The sequence below is a fragment of the Venturia canescens genome, chromosome 7 (genome assembly GCF_019457755.1).
Source record: "Venturia canescens isolate UGA chromosome 7, ASM1945775v1, whole genome shotgun sequence".
In the NCBI taxonomy this organism is placed as follows: Eukaryota; Metazoa; Arthropoda; class Insecta; order Hymenoptera; family Ichneumonidae; genus Venturia; species Venturia canescens.
The window spans coordinates 13,073,490-13,086,962 of NC_057427.1; the positions used below are offsets into that span (position 1 = coordinate 13,073,490).

At 40.1% G+C, this 13,473-nt stretch overlaps 1 long non-coding RNA gene across 1 annotated transcript; it reads left to right on the forward strand.

Annotated features, from left to right (window-relative positions):
- The first annotated feature begins 22 nt into the window (after nucleotides 1-22).
- LOC122413027 (uncharacterized) lies at nucleotides 23-3,878 on the forward strand. Its single transcript, XR_006261475.1, has 2 exons — nucleotides 23-152; nucleotides 3,424-3,878. It is a non-coding gene; the product is annotated as an uncharacterized lncRNA (long non-coding RNA).
- Nucleotides 3,879-13,473: the final 9,595 nt, after the last annotated feature.

Genomic DNA, 13,473 nt, shown 5'->3' on the forward strand with positions numbered 1-13,473 from the left:
AAGCGATTGATCGAGAGAGCACGGAGAATTGGTTAAAGAGATATTTGGCCGAGCTCTTCGCTTTACGGAAACGCGAGAAAAACAAACGCTTTCACAACACACATGAGCAATCGCTCATCTTTATTTATTCATCCGTATTGAGGAATAATCCGGTGAGTATAGTGCTTTACATTTTCATTCAGTTTAACGAGCTGTCGGTATTTCCGCTAAAACATCACAGAACGGCGAGGGATTAATATTTTTTATCCTCCCCGCACAGATTTACTATTATCAGCACCGCACAATCCTCTCTTCCGTTTCAAGTTTTCCCCCTTTTATTTCGGTAACACTCCGCACGACCATCGGGCACTTTTCACCATACGCACAGAATGAAAAAATCGAGCACGCTTCACGTCGAATGAGCATAAAACAATAGCGAAGGTTCGTGGATCTACAGGATAATCGGAGAATTTTTGTTGCGATGATCTGCGTGTACAAATGTAACGTCAAAAACGCGCAGTGGCCAAACGTCACGTCCGACCCGGAACGCTGCCCGTCCAGAACTACTGGCGCTACTCCAGCGATCGTCTCGTTTCCCCCACCCAGTGGCTGCGATGCCGGGCGGTCAGTAATAACCGATCCCCACTTCTCTGCCACTCGTTCGGTCTCTTTCTCCCGCACTTCAATTCCGTACCGCCGCGCCGTTATCCCCTCTTTCGCCGTGCCGAAACTGCAGTCATCCACGCGCCCCTATCCCCACTCTCGTTAGCCACGCACTGTGCTAGTACGAGCGCGACACACGCTCGTACGTCGAGTGGGAGAAGCGGTCGCGTGGCGGCCGTGGCCTCACGTCGCCCTGCAGTGGGAATAGAAGGTTATATTGCCCCCGAGGCAGCGGCGGCGGCGACGGCGGCGGCAGCGGCGGTCGCGACGCGCGGCGAGGGGCGGCTGAAGACGGAGGGGTGCGAAGCGGCGAGCGCCGACACGGGGTAGGGAGACGCATGCGCCCTGCTGTCAGAGCGCTCGACTGTGCTCTCTCCTCTCTTTCTGGCTGCAGCGGTTCTACTATCTGCGTTCGTTCCGCACTCGGTCCTCCCGAGCCACCGGAGGTGAAGTCTCGGAGCGTGCGCGCGGGAGAGACGAGGACGAGTAATTTAAGGGCGGCAGAGAAAGTAAGAGAGAATCACGCGAAACCCCAGGCAGGAAGGAAAGATGAGGAGGCTCCAATTACTGACCATCCAAGAAACCTATAACGCACAAATCGATACATCGACACGCTGCCAACCTTCGTAAAACGAACGTGCCCTCGGATCAATAATCGATACTTGCTCGAACAATGAGCCGCGGAATCGTAATCGATTATCAACATTTCGCGCTCTTCGTGTACTATTCGATCTAACAATAATTTGGAGAAGCGAGTTTCGAAAGGAGCGTTGCCTTCAAAGATTTATCGTCTTCCACAATATTTTTATCGTCATTTGCAGAGCCCTCCTGCATCCGATTCATCACAAAAATCGACTTAATTTTATCCTCCGGATGCCAAAGCTGCGGAATTCTGGAGCTGTACAGAGCTTATACCCAAACTCCACTCTCCTTTATGCCATTTTTATACAACCACTTTCATTAGTTACATTTATCGAAGCATTTTTAACTGAAATATACAATGAACTACATATTTGCGTTACGCAGGAACACACAAATCGACGGAAGAGAAAAAAATGATTTTCGATGTGGAAAAATTGGGGCGATGTTTCCCCATCCATCGTGGCAAAGTTTGGCTGGAATGAAACTTTCAATGGGCTGCAGATATAAATAAATGTATGGCCAGTCGTCTGGAGGTTATGGCTTAATATCCTTCTTACGCTCATCGGGTGTGCGTGTGTGCGCGCGCGCGCGTGTAAAAAGTATCCTGGAGCGGTTTTGCCGCATTAGAACGATAGGGATGGGAGAAGCACCCGTGCATTTTGAAGGGAAAGCGAGAGAGAGAGAGAGAGAGCGAGAGCGAGAAAAGGAAGCGTAAAAGGGAGAACACTCTTGTCGATAAAGGGCAAACGTTGGGGAGAATGGAGAGCGATGAACGGTGACGAAGCAAAAGACTTGAGCAGGATAAGCTCGTACCCGAGACGAGAGGAATACTCGTAGGCTAATGTCCGATCTCTCGGCAGGACAGTTCGGATGCGACGCTGCAACGTGTGGGGAAGAAAATGGTGGGGATTTTAAGGTCGAGAACCCCACAGGCAGAGATCGAACGTGCGTACTACATGCCGTACTCCATCATGAAATCTACTACTATTCTGTACGACTGTACGACACTACTTTGTTCCACCTACAGTCGATTTCCCCGTAGGCAAACTCAATTTCGCGCATCGCTAAATTCGTTCTAATTGTCAGTTTTTTCATTACCGTACTCCGAAGAGCGGATAAATTATGGGAAAAGAGCTATCAATGAAGTAGTTGGATCAATTTCTATTTCTATTATAAAATTAAATTTTTCCATTCATCTTTGAACCCGATGAGATTGAGAAATGGACATTTATTGAACGGACGCGGACAGTTTGACGGTTGAACTTCTCCCATGAAAATTTCATTGGTTGATCGATAATTTCCTTTCTTAAAAAAGACATTTTTATATATCGAAATGTGAAGCCTCCATTCGTTGCCATGGTTTTGTTTATTCGTTGTCATGGATCGTTGCCAAGCATCATTGTTAGTTAGTTTTTTGAGGTCAAAGCCCGCGTCTTGCTAGTTCTCATAAATTTCTCATTCTCACATTTTGGCCTCGGAATTCGTTGTACGACTTGAACAATTTCTGGCGCTTCGAATCGTTGCTATTCAAGTGTTCCCAACGTAACATTATTTTTGATCGGCTGATTGAAAGATACCGCTGCTATTATTACTTTGACCTCGAGCTCGAATCCGGTGAGTTCATTCCTATTTATTGATCAATAGGGAAACTCGACTGTATGGCCACTGAGATCATATGTACCACTACATGAAAGTAAATTATTTCCCTACTCCCCTGTGCGCGATCCAACTCCAGGACTATCGCACTAGCTTGATAATTAGTCGAACGATCCGATGTCAAACATACCCGTTAATTGATGCATATGCAGATTTCTGCGGAAGTTGTGAGAATCCATATTATATGTCGGTATATTAGGGAGAGACTTGAATATATATGTGTATATATCGATGTTCTGTATTCGTTCATACGTATGTCTACGAGAAAATCGCCTACATTGGATACCCTGAGGAACGAATTCATCAGCCAACAATATATACACGAATATCCGTACATTTTGTACCTCCGTACCAATCAATCTTTTCGTCTAAATTATATTTTGATTTTAATTTAAAAACATTTTAATTATGTTGCTCGTGTCATCTTACTCTTCTCTGTCGACTTTAGATGATAATTTCATGTATCCCCTTTGTACATTTCAGTTAGTCTAAGAGGACCGTGTGACACGAACATTCAAATTTTCCCGCCGGATGGTGACTCGTCCTCTTTCGCTCCGGGACCGTCATGCGTCACCCGATCAACAACTCAGAAACACAACAATATCTTTGGGTTGGTCAACCAGCAGGTTGTTCCTTAATACCGAAATTACGGTGCTCCGACTACAAACATCGCAAGGATATTGGAGGTCTCGGAGCAACGAAAGAGCCAACAAGGGACGGCAACAAAACCGAAAATTGATAAGTGATCTGATCTTTCTTTGGAAATATTGTTGCGAATACTTAAATCGAACTATCTGTAAGAGTGTGAGAGAATGAGTGAGTAGTAGCGTGAATTCCTACGATTCGATTTGACCAAAAATATACATGTACTAACAAATATCTCTTTGATGGAATATTTCGTTCCTCTATTAATATGTAAATATAATTCCACAACACAATTATGTTAACCTATTTTTCTATACAACCGACATTATCCATAAAAATATTGATAATTTTGGCTGGAGCGAGTAAAACCTTTGAAATTCCTCATCTCATCCGCAAAGAGTCTTGCTCGAAGTCGGCCTTCAAGAATGGATACTCTCGCGTCCGGACAAAGAGCATCCAATACTCAAAAACAATCTAATGTGACGCAGCTAGGCGAGGTGCAAAGCCTTGGGAGTGTGTCATCGTAGTGTACTCGTACGGATAAACGTTTTGTCAGCATTTGAACGGGCAGAGTGCAATGCTTTGATGATTGACATGCAATTGTCATCATATCGAACGAGCTAGGTAATATTTGACGTGCAAAACCTCGTTTAAGGAGGATCACGCGAATTAATGGAAATTGAAAATTCCAACTCTAAGAGTTGAAATTTGGAAATACCCTAGAAATATACAGCGTGCCAGAATTCCCAGAATTATTATAGGATCTACCGTTTAGTTGTCGAGAAAACAGTTAACGAAAATCACATTTTTTGAAGGGTTATGCACAGGCTCTTATGGCAGGCACACTTTCTGTGCAACCATTTGGATTTGTTACGTCCCGGTACGAGATTTTTTAAATAGAAGGGAACGCAACACAGTATTGACTCTTCTTTCGGGTCAAGACACTTAAGTCCTTTACCCAGGGACGCGAGCCACGTCTTTTGAATATGGGAGCGTAAGAATGATTTTTGCAGGATAGGTTGTTGTAATCGCAGTGGTATGCAGATAAACCCATAAAGGTGTGAATATTTTAAGTGAGTACTCACGAGATATTTCTTGGTTATTTATCGTGGATTATTTATTAATCGGATTTCTCCTGGTTTACAATGTTGATTACAATATATTTGATTATAATTATTTATTTTAATGTAGTTGGTATTAAACTGGCCTTGTGGCTTGATTAGAATTAAGCGATTAAATTCGTAGAGGTGAATTGAAACGCAGTTTCAATTCTATGATTATTACTTGAAAGAAAAAAAATATTCCAAGTCCGGAATGAGACGGGATTTTGTGAATAATTTGGACAAAGTCTTTTTTCGTAAAGACTCGCGAATAACGGAACTGCGTTTAGAATATCTGGTGAAGACGATGAACAAGAGGAAGAACGAACGAAGAACTCAGGGCATTTTGCACCTGATTTAAGTAGACTTTACCCCCCTCGAATTTTTCCCTTCCATACGAAGTTTTAGATGCGCGTTGCACTCGTCACATCAATTTCCCATTAAAATTTTATAGAAAAGGAAATTATTGGCCAATCGCGAGATTCGAGCTTTCTTCCCCACTTGACCCAGAAAACAAAGGAGGGTTTTGATTATATAGGTATATCGTTTAGGATGAGCCACATCTAAGCTAATAAGTCATGTATATCTGTATCTTGCAATGCTCGAATTATATTATTGTTATTTTTGCTTTCTTGAAGCTTGAGTCAACCGGGCACAATCGTCTATCGATATAATTTGCTCGCACGTCGTGTAAGACTCGAATTTTATCTTTGTTTAATGTAAAGCTACAGTGGACAGTAGCTACGGTTATTTCGCTCCCCTATTTTTCGTCGCAAGCCATCTGATATTTTCGTTTAACGCTCGAGCGTTCCGTCTTGCCTCGTAATCTTTTCGTAAATAAAATGTTGCTTTCAATATTCCTTTCATCGCGACAGATTTTCGTGAGGATATGCGGCTTGTTAAGTCATATGACAATATCAACTCGTAACAAATTTAATGAAATAGGATCCTTCCAAGTTTAGAGAGTTAAAAACGAGAATAAGAAAATATAATGTTTTTGGATATAAATGGTGTCTTGAGAAAGCCCTGTTACCGGTGAGATGACTTGGGAATGGAAAAAGAAAAAACACTTTTTGAGGTTAACAAGTAATAACGGAATAAACAGCGGAAGTTTCGATAACCCCGCATGAGCCAGCTGGTTTAAAATATAAATATGCATACGCATATAAATAGAAAATGGCTGTTGTCACATTTTGCTTGACGATTTAACTGAGAAAGTATTTTAAGCGGTATCATAATATTCAAAATTTATCAATCTCAACAAATAAGTTACACATAATTTTAATAATTGCGAGAATAAATTTTAATCGTTTCTTTGATCACGAAAAGAGCAAAGCAGTTCAGTTGCTTTTTTGAATCACAAGTAACGCATGATCTATCTTAAACGAGGGGTACTTTACTGCTTTTGTTTTGCTGTAATTTCGTTGGAAATAAGGAGGAGAGAGTGGAAAAGTTGGGATGTATGATACGTACCTTATCGACGTGTGGGTGGTGCTTCGTGACGCGAGACCGCTTCATCCATAGCTCTGACAGATTTCGGTGAAACCAGAAATCGTGGCAGAGGATAAGGCTGTCCCATTACGATATATAAAAGCCAACGGAATGCGTTATTCTCTGTCTTCTTATAAGGTGATCACCTTATTTATGGCGCTTTTATATTCCTATATCAGTTCCAAACTACCGTCAATATGATAGTGAAGGAATCACAATTTACTAAGTTCTATCATGCGTCGTTCCTCGCGCTTCATCATCTGCGGATAAGGCTACACTACTGATCGGATATGTCAAATTACACGCGGAACGTAAATTGGGCTGAACACGAAAACTGCATGGCTGACACAGTCGAGGGCCGCGGCTTTGACCATTCACATTTATGGCTTATGCACTCGCATAGAATTCTGAAGGCCTGGTGCACTTGTATTCAACAATCTTGCTGCTCTAACGTTCGGATACGTACCATACCGTTGAGCAATCTGTATGTATATTGCAGTGAAAGCATCTCCGGGCAATGTTGACTCCCGCTGTTTCTAGCCACCGACGCGGTTACGCACGGTCATGATACTTCGTCACTTGCGGTACACGTGCATTCTGCAGGTGCCATACAGCTCGAATAACCACTGACAGAACTCTCAAGGTCTGTTACTATAACGTGCGTTGTACCTCGCTTTCATTTCGACTAATTGCAGGTTACTTACCTTCGTCAGTTTTATATTTCATTTCAGTGTTTACGGACGCGTGCGATTTCGAACTAACGAATTTAGGCGTGAATGGAATTCGGTAAAATCTAATTCAACTCCTAGTCATTCTCCTGAGTACCGAAGTGACGTTTTAATTTTTCAGTAATTTTTCACTGATAAGAGATTTTTTTATTTTCAGGGTAGACGATCATTTTTCCGTAATTAGTTTTTGTGACTGTGTTTTGCATGAAGCATGGAGATCAGGGTCCGCATAATACACATCAGCTACAACATGCACGCTCAATTATTTGAAGGAAAACATTATTTTTCTGTTATTCCCGAAATTCGAGTACGTTTTGAGACGATTTTTCTTCCGCATAATTTGTGTTGCCTGGAGCTCATGGAAGATTAAACGCTTACTGGATATTCCAAACTCGTATCGTTTCCCAGGCGCGTGTATCTTTTTATTTTTTATTTTTTTATTTGCTCGTATATAGGACTCGTCACGTGGGCACGTATGCTTGAAATTTGGTGACGAGAATGTTTATTTTTGTCGTTGTTTTTCTATTCGCCCGCTCTTTTTTGTGTTTTTTTTTTTGCATAGCTCACTTCTTCCTCTTTATACCGCGTTCCTTTTACAGAGCCTCGAGATGGCTGGTATGGGTCGGCAATCGCACAGTGGATGCACCGGCATATTTGCCTAGGTCGCTCTCGAGTATTTTCGCAAAGGAAATAAAAACCGGAACGTGAGCCCGGTGCAACTGTGGCACCGTGCCAGGCCAACCGAAGGACCCGCTTACCGATAGCTCTTTTCGTATCTCTTTCTCTCTCCCTCAGATGCAGGAGCGTTTCTTCGAGGCATCGACGAACGTAAATTGAATCGAATGCCGGAGAGCTCTCGGATAAATCCGTGAGATGTTTATGGCCCGTTCGAAAGCTCCAGACTGATTCGAAAATATTTGCCAGTTTCGATGAAAATTTGCTTATATACAATGTTATAACGGATGCTCGATCGAACTCTCCCTTCTGTCTTTTCCGCGTTCTCGTTCTCCATTTCACAGGAATACACGCTGCGAGACTAATCTTATTTGCCTATGGAACACAAATTCGCTACCTTTCAAAAATTCATCTCCAATTTTCCAAATCAACTCGCCAAATATATCACGGTAGTTCTTCAAAAATTATTCAAGTGCTTGAGGTTCAGATCTTGATTATTTCTGAAAATGATTTCAACAAAACTTCTCGTACTGACGAATACTATACCACCGTTATCTCTAATTCTGACGAAGAAATTCACCTTCATTTATTTATGTCGTTCCATTTCGAAAGTTGCTATTCCTAATATTTATAAAGCCGAACTCTTTTTATAGGATTTTTCTTCATGAAATACGAACGTGGTAGCTCGTTATTTAATCATCAAAACCGTTTGCCAAAATAAAGACATCGCCTCTTGGAAATTTATCCATAAAACAGGGCGATAAGATAGCAATATACGTTTATATATAAGCTCGTCTTGACCGAGCATGAGATTTCTGAAAAAGAGCAACTATGTCATTCCAGCACGTCGCTTTATTTTCGTGTGCTTTTTACGGTGGAAGAAATCGGGAAGGACACTCGATAAGAGATCTTCCTAAAGTGTACTGGTATTCCCAAACGTATAGCGAAACAGCGCCAGAGTAAGAAAGCGAGAGGAAGAGAAAAAACTTTTGTTGAAGAACGCGAGTAGTTGCGGAAAGATATCACCTTTAGAATTATTCGAAAGATCTACGATGGCGGTGTCGGTAGGGTGTCCCACGAGTTTTTTCAGTTGATCGATCGACGTGAGCATTTTCCAGTTGGCTTATAGCTTATTACTCCCAATTTCTGTAAACGTTTTGACTCAACTTTACCCGGAAAGTCGATTAAGTTTCGCGGCATCGAATGAAGACGGGTGCATTCTTGGTCGAGAAAAAACCGAGATGTGACATCTGTCACCGATTTCGTACAAGCATCCACAAAGATTTTTCTACGATACATGAGATTTTTCTCGAATATATTACTCGCTCTCGTTCTGTCATAGCTAGGAACATCGAAAACCGTAGAGAAATATACCCAAACATCAAAAACCATAGAAAAATATACTTAGACATCGAAAACTATGGAGCCGTAATCACTGAAATTCGAAAAAATCAAGCCTGACCACGCAATTTCAGACCCTGCGATCTCGTCTAATGATTCATAATTCAATTCCTTGTGAAATCTGTTTATCTTTAAAATTATGCTACAATAAATCTATTATTCTTCGAAATTGATAAGCAATGAAAATCAATTCGCATTTCAATTAAATGCGAATGGAACTCAGAAGCATGATATCCCACTCCAAGCTGAGATGTATTTAAGTGAAAAATGATTTCTCATTTCGAGATAAAAAAATGTGGAAACTCAAAAATCATGTGTTATGCTATTTTATACACAAATACAAATACTTTTTTATTCGAATGTGTTGCTTACTTTTGGATCATATCATTAAGTGTTGGTGATAGAAAAAGACGCGATGTGATTCGTCTTGATGAAATTATTCAATTTTTCAAATATACTATACTACTCTCATGTATATGAAAAAAAGTGTTATTCTGATAGGAACATATAATTGCACGCGTATTCATGAAACTGTCAAACCGATAGCCAGAACAATCAAACTGTCGGCGGGACTACGAATTCGGGATCTCCATAAGCGACCAATCACAGCAAGAATAAAGAGGAAACAATAGATTCGATATTTCGATATATTCGATACATTCGAGCGCATCAACTTTTTATTAGAGGAGACTGACCTTCTATCCAACTATTCCAGACCAGCCGTACTTATGGTTTTACCCTCCTCGTGTTTCAAATCTCCTGCTGAAATATCTTGTATTTGATATCGAAATGTACGATGCTCACTAATTATTCACGGAGTTCCATCAAAATTAAATGATATTATTTTCTAAGTCCATGCTTAAACCATGCTTAAACGAAAAAGTAATCCTATCATAATCATTTTAACTATTCTACGCCTATACGAGCACGTGCAGACCAATCATTTATTTGGAACATTGAGAATCATACACGTGCATAAATTTGAGAACTTCATAGGGGAGACCGGGGCAAAACGGGATACCCGAAAAATGAGAGAAATTTTTTTGTCTTTTTTTTTTTTTTTTTTTAATTTTTATCCTAATCCGAAAAGAACATGAAACATATTTTTTCCAAAATATCTTGTTTTTTCTGGATTTTGATTTTTTCTTTTAAATTCGTTTTTTTTTCAAATTCTCTTTTTTTACATCACTTTTAAAATGAAAACGTTTTTGCACAGATATACAAAAAGCATTTGTAAATCTACTCGCAGATTACTGCCTCGCAGATTACTGTCTACGACAGTAATCGCAGATATATTTTTGCGGACCATCATGTGTGGTTACACCTGCACACGAATCATGTGCCTACTCTGCACAATTTTGGCACTGAATCCATGATTCAGTGGATAAAGAATACAAATTTTTACAAAATAAATATTGGCAATCTTCGTTATTATTCATATCATTAATTTTGAATTGAAATACAGAGGGTGCGTTCGACGTACGTTAGAGCGTTGTAAGCGCTGAGAGCGCTCACAGCGTGCGCTCGACTTACGTTTGAGCGCTGTAAGCGCTGAGATCGCTTTCAACGCTTACAGCAATAAGTCAGAAGCACTCGGTTACGGGTGTAAAATACACCCAAAATGCATTGAATTAAAATCATAGTAAACAAAATTTTATGACTTTTTGAGGAGTACCCCGTTTTGCCTCAGATTTTTTTTTTTTTTTTTTTTTGAAAATTGAAAAGAATTTCAGTACATTTCTTAGTTTTTGGGAGTAAAAAATAGACAAAGCTTCCCAAACTTCTGAAAAGTTCAATATTCCCTTAGGTATCCCGTTTTGCCCCGGTCTCCCCTATATATTTTCTAACCAGTAGAAACTCTGTACCTCGGCAGCAGAGAGCTCCGAGCAGCATTTTATGAAAACGGATTATTTGTCTGAATGTTATTTGTGAAGATATCACAAAATTGAATTTTCTCGAAATTTCTTAACGCAAGACGAGAACGAAAGGAGACATAATTAACGGAATAACTGAAGCTGCAATACATTTTGAAGTTACGCAATCGCACAGATTACACTATTAAAAGGGCACTACATTTTTACTTATTCGTAATTCGCTCTTTTTGGGTTTACAAGCCACGCCTGTAAACCATAGCTATACACATATATAAACATGTATACGTATGTGTTGAGACATTTATATACCATCTATATGAATGTATACAGTTCACCATTACTGACAGAGCGCGAAATTGGCGGTGAACTAATTACACTCCTTGACGAGGTCGTGCTCCGGAGAACCACCGGCAGCATCAGCACAGAGGCAAGAGCTTGCAGTTTACTCCAAATTGCTATAGGACGTTGAGACAGGCTTCGTATTCACGTGAAAAGCATGCGCACTTCCCTTTTTTCCATCTCCTTCATTCCTCTTCCTTTTTCCCTCTCTGTTTCTCTTTCTTTTTCCCTTCCTCTTAGTCCCTTTTCCTCATTGCTGACCGAAATCACTCGAGTTGTACGATTGTTTTTGTGGCAATTGCTTTCCCATTAGTGTACCGAGAAAACGGCTCCCTTGGTTGTTATCCCTCTCCGCCTTCGCTTTCTGGCAGCTCTCGCCCACCGCTCGCACTCCATACCACCCACGAGAGCCCATTTCTCCCTTCCTGTAAATAGGTTATTATGTGCAGCGCTTAAAAAAAAACCCTGAAAATTGAAATCTGTGTTTCGCTTCTTATACACTACGCTTACATATATTTATGAGGACACTGCTAATTTACCTGATTGTAAGCGCAATCGCGGAGAAGCATCGATCCATTCATTCAAATTTAGCTTTGCTAGTGGCAGTGTTACTACTGGGATTTGATTAAATTTGATGGAGTGCGATCGAGTTTCTTGGCCCCACGATCGCGCATCTCTTCTCATTTATTCATGTACTTTTTTTGCCTAAACTGTAATAGATCAGCATTCGATAAAAACATTTCACTTCTTGACGTTTTCTCTGGTTCAAACAGCCAATGAATAACTGTTGGCAACAGTTGCAGAAATTAGATTTCTGAACTCGCGATTAATTCAAAACCGACGATTTTTCCACAGTTACGTCATTATTATATTTAACGAACGTTTCCATGCGAATTCAGTTTTGTAAATCGCGTCGATGCATCAGAAAAATTCTTGCATCATAAAATCGTATTATCTTTTGTTACCGATGAATAATATAGTTTTTGAATAATTCGCATACACGCAACCATCCGTACCAGATTTTTTTTAATCAGTTGAATTATACATTTTGTTGTCGCGAGGTGGAGTATGTTCCATGTATCCGATTTTCCATTTCGCGAACCCTGCATGGAAATGATTTTCATCCATGAAAATACAAATGGCCCATTCATGCGGTTCCGTAATTTTGAGCATTAGTTAACTGTACATATGGGACGAAACGAAACACTCCGAAAAAAAGAAATTTTTTCTCTATAGAAAGTTGAAAAATTTGATTATTTCACTCAGACCATTCTTTCGGAATGTAATATTCAATAAAAACATTGAAATTTTTTCCAAAATAAAAAAATTGGCTCACGTAGCACACAGGATAAGCGTTAAAGGAGCGGTATTTATTGTTAAATTTTACATTTCGAAAGGGAAAAAATAAAATAACGTCGTCTTTCGTTGATTAAAATGACACATATTAGATACGTTAAAAAGATAATACATTTAACTCTCAAAATTGTTATTGTTTCATCAAGTGCATATTAGAATTAAGTACACGCATTGGTGTCACCAAAAAAAAAAAAAAAATAGCACGTTTTTATTAGATGACAGCAGGTATTTAATTGCCTATCTTCAGTCAAATAAATCAGCTTAACTGAGTGAAAAAAATCAATTTTCAAAAAAATTATTTTTTTTGGGGGAATAAATTTTCTCATGGGGGAATAGCATTCTAAATTTTCGGGTCGAGGAGAGAAGGGGGTGGGGGGGGGGGGAGGGGGGTGCTCCGTTTTCCCCAACTTTCGCCCCTATTCCATTTACAATTTAACTCGAAAACTATATAATTGAATTCCTCGTCCATCTTATGATTTCCGTAATCCTCTTCGAGTACCCAATTTAACCCACGATGATACATTTTTGATGGCCGTATCGGGAGAATACATTACATGCGCAGGGTTTCTCGCCACCAATGTTTATACTTTCGGGCTTGAGTTGGAGATGAAATTTCGGAGCGGTACATATCTAACTATGTTTTACGACAAGATTTCTCCGGCGAGGATCAGCTCAATAACAGATTGATTATCATTTTAAAAATCTATTGATTATGGGAGTGATGATCTATCGGAAGCTCAGAAGCTTTCATAGAAAACGTTTGTTCCTTGTGCATACGCAGACGAAGGAAGCGGAGTTGGAAAAGAAAACTTAATAAGACTAATTCTCTAGGTCACGGAATTTCCTACGAAAAAGCTTCACGCAACTCTTGTCTATTTTCAGTAGTTTAGTTCTGGGAGTGGGAGAAAAAAATAGCTGGTACTC